Source organism: Gekko japonicus, unplaced genomic scaffold (genome assembly GCF_001447785.1).
Source record: "Gekko japonicus isolate JY-2015 unplaced genomic scaffold, Gekko_japonicus_V1.1 scaffold3106, whole genome shotgun sequence".
NCBI classification, from domain to species: Eukaryota; Metazoa; Chordata; class Lepidosauria; order Squamata; family Gekkonidae; genus Gekko; species Gekko japonicus.
The window spans coordinates 62,189-72,402 of record NW_015173231.1 but is presented as its reverse complement, the minus strand read 5'-3'; the positions used below and the strand labels follow the sequence as shown (position 1 = coordinate 72,402).

Here is a 10,214-nt window from a genome sequence, read left to right as displayed (position 1 = left end):
GAAAGAGTTCTGCACCACAAACCCAGAGCGGATTTGAGCAACACAGCAACTTAAAATAACTGTAAGATGGTGATAATGGCGATGTCAAAAATTTTGCCTTCTCTGTTAACTGGGCTCAGCAAGGGTGGGGGGTGTCGATCTCTGTATCTCTAGAGGGGAGCCTCCCCAGATTCTCTTCCCATCTACGTGAAACAAAAAAAGCCACCCTTCCCCTACATACCAGGCAGGCTATAGCTGTGAAGGAAAAGTGTGTTTGTGTGTGCATATACACACCGGGGATGCCAACTCCAAGTTGGGAAATTCCTGGAGATGTGGGGGGGGATCGAATCTGGGGAAGGTGGGGGAGGGACATTAATCGGGTACAATACCGCAGAGTCTGTCCTCTGAAGTAGCCATTAACTCCAGGAGAAGTGATCTCTTTAATCTGGTGATCAGATTCAGGGCTATTTTTGGGCAGGAACGCACAGGAACGGAGTTCCGGCTGGCTCCTGAGTTGGCCACACCCAGCAGGAACTCATTAGCATAATAGGCCACACCCAACAGCAAACACTCATTAGGATTGGCTACATTAGGGGGTGTGTGGCCTAACATGCAAAGGAGTTCCTGCTACAAAAAAAGCCCAGGGTTTTGACAACAAAGTAAACAGAATAAGAAGCAAAAGGTGGGTGTGGTTGGATGACCACACTTCTGGTAACATGTGGGGTGTGGCCTAATATGCTAATGTGCTGTGCTGTCAGGGGTGTGGCCTAATATGCTAATGTGTTTCTGCTGTTGGGTGTGGCCTAATATGCTAATGAGTTCCTGCTGGGCTTTTTCTACAAAAAAAAGCCCTGATCAGATTTATTGTAGCGGTTAAGTTTTCCTGAGGTAAATCCTACTTTCTCTTATGCTACAATAAATCTGTCACAGCCTTGAAGGGGCCATGAGTCTGCTTTTGGATTCGGCTGGGGTGGAATAGTAACAAAATGGGATCTTTGGCTAAAGCTGCTCTCAGGTGACTGTGGCTAGAAAATATCCCTCACCTGTGAAACCAGAGGACTCAGAACCCATACCAATGTGGGGCCCAAGCTCAGAGAACGGCTCCCATAAGGCTTCACCTCAGCATGGATTTTGATGAGGGAGGCCACCTGTTTGTACCGTGCGCCACATTTCAAGCATGCGCTCTGATCCTCCCACACGTCTGTTTTCTTGTGCTGACGGCGCTACCATTTGCTGCTGAAGCTTTTTCCCCGCACTCACGGCATTTGCTTACCTTCTCTGCCAGACGGGCTCCTTGGTGCGGGGGCAGGGGGACATCCCGACTGGGGCATTTCCCAGAATCCGAAGCACATCGATGGGGCCTCTCTCCTGCCGCCGCGTGGCTCTTCTGGTGTACGAGGAGGTCAGAATGACAAGGATACGTTCTCCCACACGGCGAGCACTTATACATTCGCTCTGCTACGTGAGTCCTCTCGTGCACCATCAAGGCCGAAGTCCCTCGAAATGTTTGCCCGCAAGAAGAACAGATGTATGTTTCTTCCGCCATTGGCAGGTTCTCGACTTAAGTCAGTGCTCTGACGGAAGCTGTTTCGACAGCTGTCTTGGACTCCCTCCGTGTTCTTTTACGCCTCAAGAGTCTCTCACCCAATTTGCGTCCTAAAACAAGCCTAGTTGGGGGGGGGTTTCTCCCCAAGATCATTCAGGTGATTCTGTTCACAGCTGAATTCTGGGGGCCCAAAAACAAATCCCTTCAGATCCTTCCAGCAGCTGATCACCAGTGTCCACGTGCTCAGCTCTCTTCTTCAAACAACCCCCCTCATAGTCCAGCACTCGGATATTATGTCCTGGAACAGAAGTAGGACATCGTGAGCAACACCCCCCACAGCAGTGATCACCCCTCATCTCTCCTAATTTCAGTGCTGAACCAGGGTTTGCTGCAGTGGCTAAGAGTGTCAGACCTTGACTAGGAAGAAGTGCATCTCTGTGCAAAGATATTCCCATCCTAAGCCCCTGGATTTCTATTTATGTAGACTGGAATATCGCTGCACAGGATGGCGCTGTGAGGCGGAATTCAGAGGTCACAATAAAGTAGGACTTGTTTAAGCCACAGTTTATGCAACACACTGTAGTCAGCCTACCAGATGGAAGTAATAAGATCCCAATTTGCGCACAAACCCTGGTTTGTCGGCCTCTTGCCATCTACCCCCAGGATGCCATCTCTATGGCCAGCAGTGTTCCCTCTAAGCTGAGTTAGTGTGAGCTAGCTCACAGTTTTTTAGCCTCCGGCTCACATGTTTTTGTCTTAGCTCAGGAAGGGATGGCTCCAGAGCAAATTAATTTATGCAGTAGCCAAATCACTCACTCACTCACACCTTTAATGCCAGTAGCTCACAATGCAGAATTTTTGCTCACAAGACCCCACAGCTTAGAGGGAGCATTGAATTGGCCAGCGTGACTCAAAAAATGGAAACTTCAGATGTCACATCAGGCCACAATTAGTAGAAGCCACGATTTAACCAGTCAGCTACAAGCCTAGTTTGAAATCCTGTTTTGGTGCACACCAACAATCTGTGATTTCTTGGGTCGCCTGCATTCAGATGTTACGGAAACGCCGTAGCTCAGCTCTAGAGCATCTGCTTTGCATGCAGAAGGTCCCAAGTTTAATCCTCAAAATCTAGCAGGTAATGTGAAAGACCTCCATCCCAGACAGTGGGCAGCCACTGCCAGATTGAGCAGACAAGAATGATCGTGATAGACCAACAGTTTGATCCAGTAGAAGGCAGTGCAGGGAAGGCATCTCCAGCTGCTGAGAGACTACATTAGACCAAGAGTTTCCTGGAAACACCCTAGTAACTCGCTGCCACCACTCAGGGCACCCCCTGAGACCATCTAGACTGACCCGCAGAGAAGGTATCCTTCTAGCAGAGTACTAGACAAATAATTAACTGGGCAGAAACCCTGAGAAATGTAGCTCCCTTGGGATCTAGCTCATGGGCAAGAGATGTAGAGAAATGTCCCAGAGAGGTAAATTGTACTAAGCAAAGTCTTCATAGAAAGTTTGATCATAAAAGAGAGAGAGAGAGAGAGAGAGAGAGAGAGAGAGAGAGAGAGAGAGAGAGAACGAGAACATAGGAAAGGGGTAGTTGGATTCAAAAAGTGTTGGAAAAGGGGCAAAAGAAAATAATGGGAAGAGGCACAAAACCCACAGCACAGAGATTTTCAAACTAACTGAGGTAATTGTCAGGCCCCCTATGCATTTTACAGCTTGCCTGCCACTGAGAGAGGAGGTTCTTCTCTCTTTGATGTACCAGAGGCGTGTCACCTTAGTGGGGCCAAATGCCCTGGCTTCTCAAATGTCTGTTATTCTGTTTTTCTTGCTATGTAGAGGCTACGTATCTGAGGGGGGGTAGGCAACTGTTAGTTTTGGCAGGAGGGATGCTCTGGGAGAGGTACGTGCTTAGTTGGGGGGTAGTTGACTGTCAATTCTGGTGGGCAAATACAGTGGGGTGATTGGGTCCTGATCTTTATTGCCTTTACTTGAACACACTATATCCGTAACCTTCGCACGTTCAACTTCAGTCCTAACAATAATTCGTGTCCAGTATGGTATCTATCAATGTCTCAATAAAGTTAGCTTTCTTCGAAGTGACTGGTGTTGAGAACTTATTTAACCAGGATCCTGACAGTAATACACATTACCAAGGCCATGTCAGGTTCCTCAGAGTATGTGTAGAGTTCCTTCCTGTATCAAGATGTTGGAAGAGTCCTTATATCTAATGCAAACCCAACTTTCTGTGGATCCCACTGTGGATTTCCACGGAAGGCAATGGAAAATCCCAAATGTCCAGGTATTTATGGTCAGTGGGACCTGATCTAAGCCAGCCCCCTCTCTAAGAGTGACAAGCTGATTTCACCAGTCCCACTCAAAGACCCATCTCTGATGTCAGAGGCTACTGTGACCAATCAGAAATATTTATTTATTAAATTAGATTTACTAGGCCGTCCTTCCCTATGAGCAGGGCTCAGGGCGGCTTACAACAGAGTAGTATACAATCCCAATATAAAACTAAATTAAAACAATCCAATAAATACCAGTAGGTAAAAACAATATATATACAATGTATGAGATGGTGGAGAAATCCTAACTCCCCAGCCTCCCTGGGGGGAGGGGTTATGAGGGATGGGGAATTATATGAGAGTGCCAGAAGGTAAGCATCTGGAGCAGAGGTCCATCTGTGGCTATTAGCCACAAGGTATAGATAGGAGCTCTGGGGCAAGTGATGCTCTGTCATCTTGGTGCTTGGGGGGGGGGGTCAGCAGTGAGAGGGCTTTTAATGTCCTGGCCTCACTGATGGACCTCCTGATGGCACTGGTATTTCTGGCCACTGTGTGACAGAGTGTTGGACTGGATGGGCCTTTGGCCTGATCCAACATTGGCGTCTCTTATGTTCTTAGGAACTCTCAGTCTGGGGCAAGTGATGCTCTGTATTCTTGGTGCCTGGGGAGGGGGGGACAGTGGGAGGGCTCCTAGTGTCCTGGCCCCAGTGGTGGACCTCCTGATGGCACCTGGTATTTCTGGCCACTGTGTGACAGTGTTGGACTGGATGGGCATTTAGCCTGATCCAACATTGGCGTCTCTTATGTTCTTATGTTCTAAGAAGCCCCACTGCTGCCCCACCTCCTCAGTGATAGTCCAACCTCCTCAAGCATCTGGTAATGGCCCTGAACTTCCATGATAAATAGGTGGTCTGGCCAAAACCAGATGGTCCTTTGTCCAACTCTGCCAGGACGGTCCAAAGTGGAATGGAAATGAATGGGCCATTCTAATGAAAACACCAGGGGTCCAAGACCCCCAGTTACTCTAGGAGGCACTCTTGAGCCCTAGTAAGGTTTTAGGGTTTCTGTCACAGGCTTTTTAATGACGCTCACTTGTAATAGTCAAACATTGAAAAACAAAGATCTTGAAGTCCCCGGAGAGCCACTGAGAGTCCGAGTAGGCCTTGATAGGCCAGTCAATGACCTTCATGCGTTCACGTTCGATCCAACCAGTTTATAAATAACAGTTTAACACGATATCTGAATGTTGCCCCAGAATCCTGCTCAGCCATTTAAAAAAAAAAAAAAACTGGTCAAACTGGATCCAGTCACTATCATTCAGCCGGACCTTCTTCACGGGGGTGTTGTGAGAAGAAAGCGGGAGACAGAACTCTTTCAACACCGGCCCGAGGGGCCTGACAGAAAGGTGAGGATAGATAAACAGAAGGCGCTGGCTATGTAAGAACATAAGGGGAGCCAGGTCCGATCAGGCCAGTGGCCCATCAAGTCCAACACTCTCTCACACAGTGACCAAAACCCAGGTGATTTTTGTTCTCCCTGAAATTCTTTTCCAGAGCTGTGCAGTTTTGGCATCCTGTCAGCTCAGGGCACCCTCAGGGGCCCACAGAAGTAGACTCCGCTACATTGCTGGTGGGTGACGGGACGCTTCTTCCATTAATTTCCCCACACCGTTCCCCCTAGAGCACTAAGGTCGGGGGCCCAAAATTTGTTGGTCATCCCGGGCCCTAAAGACGCCAAACTGGCTGCGACCAGGGCCAGGGCTTTTTCGATGGCGGCTCCTACCTGGTGGAATGAGCTCCCGGGGGAGATCCGGGCCCTGTGGGATCTTATGCAGTTCCGCAGGGCCTGTAAGACGAAGCTCTTCCGCCAGGCCTTCGAGTAGGAGCCGCCGCCCCACTATTCCACCATCGTCATGGTTCCTTATAGGATTTCTGAACGAGGCCCTGAGGAAGAACCTGGACAACGTAAAGAAGATCTAACACGCCGTCTCCATTGGGCATAAATATCATGGGAGTATCACCTGGAACTGTGCAGACTCCATCCTGGACATATGAGATCAGTAACTGATTGAACACCATTGTTTTAGTGTTGATGTTTTTAATATGTTTTATATGTTTTAACTATGGCACAGTTAATTCCTCTGCCCCTGTTAGCCGCCCTGAGCCCACCGGGGAGGGCGGGATACAAATGTGAAAAATAAATAAAATAAATAAATACAATTAATGCCTTGTAATTATTGTTACAAGCATTACTTTCATATCGCAATGGATTGCATGTGTCTTAAAACATTTCCAGGCTACTCCCCCACCACCACCACCATGTCCAAAGCAAATTTCTATACCGTATGAAATGCCCTGACCTGGATAACCCAGGCTAGCCCGATCTCATCAGATGTCGGAAGCTAAGCAGGGTCAGCTCTAGTTAGTATTTGGACAAGAAAATTCTCGGTCGTTATGCAGAGACAGGCAATGGCAAACCACTTCTGTTAGTCTATTGCTTTGAAAACCCTTCAGGGTCATAAGCCAGCTGTGACTTGATGGCAGGCAGGCAGGCAGGCAGGCAGGCAGGCAGGCAGGCAGGCAGGCAGGCAGGCAGGCAGGCAGGCAGGCAGGCAGGCAGGCAGGCAGGCAGGCAGGCAGGCAGGCAGGCAGGCAGGAAGGAAACAATAGTTCTATCAGCCTCTCTCATATTCTGTCCCATTCAGCTCTACGATACCCATTTCGATGACGGGACAATTATAATTGCACCATGCCAAATTTTAGACAAGTCCTGGTACAACAGACCAAAACATGAACTTGACTCCTGTATGCATTTATTTAATTTACACCCTGCTTGTACCAAGAAACTCAATCCAGCCTACACAAACATACGGAGAGTGCCAAGTCAACCTCTTTTCCTAAGCTGTGTGGTTTTGACATCCTGCAAGCTCAGATCACCCTCAGGGGCCCACACGGGGAAGGCTCTGCTACAGTGCTGGTGGGTAACTGGGCACCTCTCCCACTAACCTCTTGTAATTATTATTAGAAGTATGCTCGCTTCGGCAGCACATATACTGAGCTATTATCTCAGTGGATTTCATGCTTCAGGGAGAACAAAAAATCTCTGCCACATTAACTCGTCTCCTCAGGAACACCTGCACATATGTATGGAAACTCTTCACATCCTAGAAATTTCTGTGTGCCACAGGTAGAGTTCCTATCCTATGTCCCATCTTTCTTGAAACTGCAGTCGGGTTAGAACAGATAAAAGGAAGTCCTTCTTCACCCAAAGAGTGATGAACACATGGAATTCGCTGCCACAGGAGGTGGTGGTGGCTACAAGCATGGATGGCTTCAAGAGGGAATTAGATAAGCATATGGAGCAGAGGTCCATCAGTGGCTATTAGCCACAAGGTGTAGATAGGGGCTCTGGGGCAAGTGATGCTCTGTCTTCTTGGTGCTGGGGGGGGGGCAACAGTGGGAGGGCTTCTAATGTCCTGGCCCCACTGCTGGACCTCCTGATGGCACCTGGTATTTTTGGTCACTGTGTGACACAGAGTGTTGGACTGGATGGGCCATTGGCCTGATCCAACATTGGCTTCTTATGGTCTTATGTTTATCACAGTATGCATTATCTGCTTCACTTATTGTCAAGTCCCAGGACAGGGACAAATCCTTAAACTCTCTCAAGTAACATAAGAAGAGCCCTGCTAGATAAAATCAATGGTCCATCTAGCCCACCATCCTGTCTCACACAGCGGCCAACCAGTTCCTCTGGAGGGCCAACAACAGGGCACAGAGGCCGAGGCCTTCCCCTGATGTTGCCTCCTGGCTCAGGGATTCAGATTAGTGCCTCTGAATGTGGAGGTTCCCTCAGTCAGCATGGCTATTAGCCACTGATAGACCTCTCTCAACATGAAATGTCTAATCCCCTTTTAAAGCGGTTTATTCCCGTGGCCATCACTACATCCTCTGGCAGCGAATCCCACTTTTTAATCACTCCCTGTGTAAAGAAGTATATCCTTTTCCCTTCATGTTAATTCAAAATATCACCACCCCTTTGCATATCCATGGAAACAAACGCCCAAATGCATTGGAAAGATGGAAAGCAATCCGTGCCTTTTAACCACTACTGTGTTTGGAAACATTTGTTGCCAGGGCTTTTTTTGTAGAAAAAGCCAAGCAGGAACTCATTAGCATAATAGGCCACACCCAACAGCAGACACTCATTAGCATATTAGGCCGCACCCCCATGTTACCAGAAGTGTGGTCATCCAGCCACACACACCCCTTTTGCTTCTTATTCTGTTTACCTTGTTGTCAAAACCCAGAGCTTTTTTTGTAGCAGGAACTCCTTTGCATGTTAGGCCACACACCCCTAATGTAGCCAATCCTAATGAGTTTCTGCTGTTGGGTGTGGCCTATTATGCTAATGAGTTCTTGCTGGGCGTGGCCAACTCAGGAGCCAGCTAGAACTCCGTTCCTGTGCGTTCCTGCAAAAAAATAGCCCTGTTTGTTGCTGATTTTACATGTATACATTCTGGGCTTTCTCGGTTTATTTAAATGAGTTGTAATCTGTTTGGGAAGCACAGGAAAGGAAAGGTAAAATGCAAAATACTTGGGGTGAAAACGATTTTGGGCACCCCCTCCATTTGCTAAAGTACGAAAATGAATTTCTCAAAACCTTAGGAACGGTCCACAAGTACAGTCTGGAAGGCTACTGGGATGGGCTAACGTTTTGCTTTCGACTGGGAGAGGGTGGTGTTTTTCAAGGCTAGGTATCATCGCTGGTAGCCGGCAGGGGACGAAAGGTTAAGAACCACTGCCTGGATTATCCCTGACAAAGGGCACCAGACTGGAGGAACACAGGTTCTCCTCCCGCAGGATCTCTACTAGGTTTGCCAACCTCCAGGTGGGACCTGGAGATCTCTCAGAATTAAACATTTATCTCCAGACTACAGAGATCAGTTCCTCTGTAGAAAACGGCTGCTTTAGGGGGCGGTCTCTAGGACATTATACCTCACTGAGGATCCCACCCTCCCCTGAAATTTCCCAACTCAAGAATTAGCTATTTCTATTCTCGCCCATCTTCCAAGAGCTACACACATGGCCCTTCCCCCTCATCTTAACCAACCATCCACCAATGCACCCTCTAAGCTGTGGAGTCTTGTGAGCAACAAAATTCTACTCGGTGAGCTACTGGCATTAAAGGTGTGAGGGGGCGACTTGGCTACTGCATAGTTTGCTCCGGAGCCCTCCTTCCTGAGCCAAGAGAAAAATGTGTGAGCCAGAGGATAGAAAACTGTGAGCTGGCTCACACTAACTCAGCTTAGAGGGGACAGTGCCATCCACCTGCAAGTTAAACTAGTTGGAAGGTAACGCTTAGCCCAAAGAGAGTTAAGTCTGAACTCAGACCTTCCTCCAAGCAGTTGTCAAACCTTAATTATCCCCCCCCCCACCTTCCCAGGGGACTTCTGAAGACCTCCTCCCTCTGCTAGGGTTGCCAACTCCAGGTTGGGAAACTCCTCGGGACGGGGGTGGTGGGTGGAGCCTGGGGAAGGCGGGATTTGGGGAAGGGACGGGGGGGTGTCAATAGGGATACGATGCCACAGAGTCCATCCTCTGCAGTCACCCATTTCTACAGGGGGAAACTGATCTCTGTAGTCTGGAGCAGTGTTCCCTCTAAGCTGAGTTAGCGTGAGCTAGCTCACAGTTTTTTTAGCCTCCAGCTCACACATTTTTTGTCTTGGCTCAGGAAGGGATGGGCTCCAGAGCCAACTAACTGATGCCGTAGCCAAATTGCTCGCTCACGACTTTAATGCCAGGAGCTCACAAAAAGTAGAATTGTTGCCCACCAGACTCCACAGCTTAGAGGGAGCATTGGTCTGTGGAGCAAGGCTCCCTCTACGCGGTGTAGTCTTGTGAGCAAAAATTCTACTTTTTGTGAGCTAAAAGGGAAAGGGAAAGGTTCCCTTGCTCTGAAAGCCAGTCGAGTCCGACTCTAGGGTTGCGGTGCTCATCTCCGTTTCCAAGCCGAAGAGCCAGCGCTGTCCGAAGATGTTTCCGTGGTCATGGGGCCGGCACGACTAGACGCCAAGGCGCACAGAATGCTGTTACCTTCCCACCGAAGTGGTCCCTATTTATCTCCTTGCAATTTCTCGCTTTCGAACTGCTAGGTTGGCAGGAGCTGGAACTGGAGACGGGAGCTCACTCCGTCATGCGGCACACCCGGGTCTCGAACTGCTGAACTACCGACCTTCCATGGCCTGCAGTTCAGCCCCTTAAAGGAAGGACAGGATTGCCCATTGGAAACAATGGGAGACGCTGGAAGGCCCATTGGAAGTAATGGGAGCCTGGAATGCCAATTGACTTGCAGGGACTCCATCGGAACACATTAGGGTACATCCCGCCTTAACCACT

At 48.8% G+C, this 10,214-nt stretch overlaps 1 pseudogene; it reads right to left on the bottom strand.

The window, feature by feature from the left end:
- Positions 1-1,525, bottom strand: part of LOC107120108 — a 13,114-nt pseudogene extending 11,589 nt beyond the window's left edge.
- Positions 1,526-10,214: the final 8,689 nt, after the last annotated feature.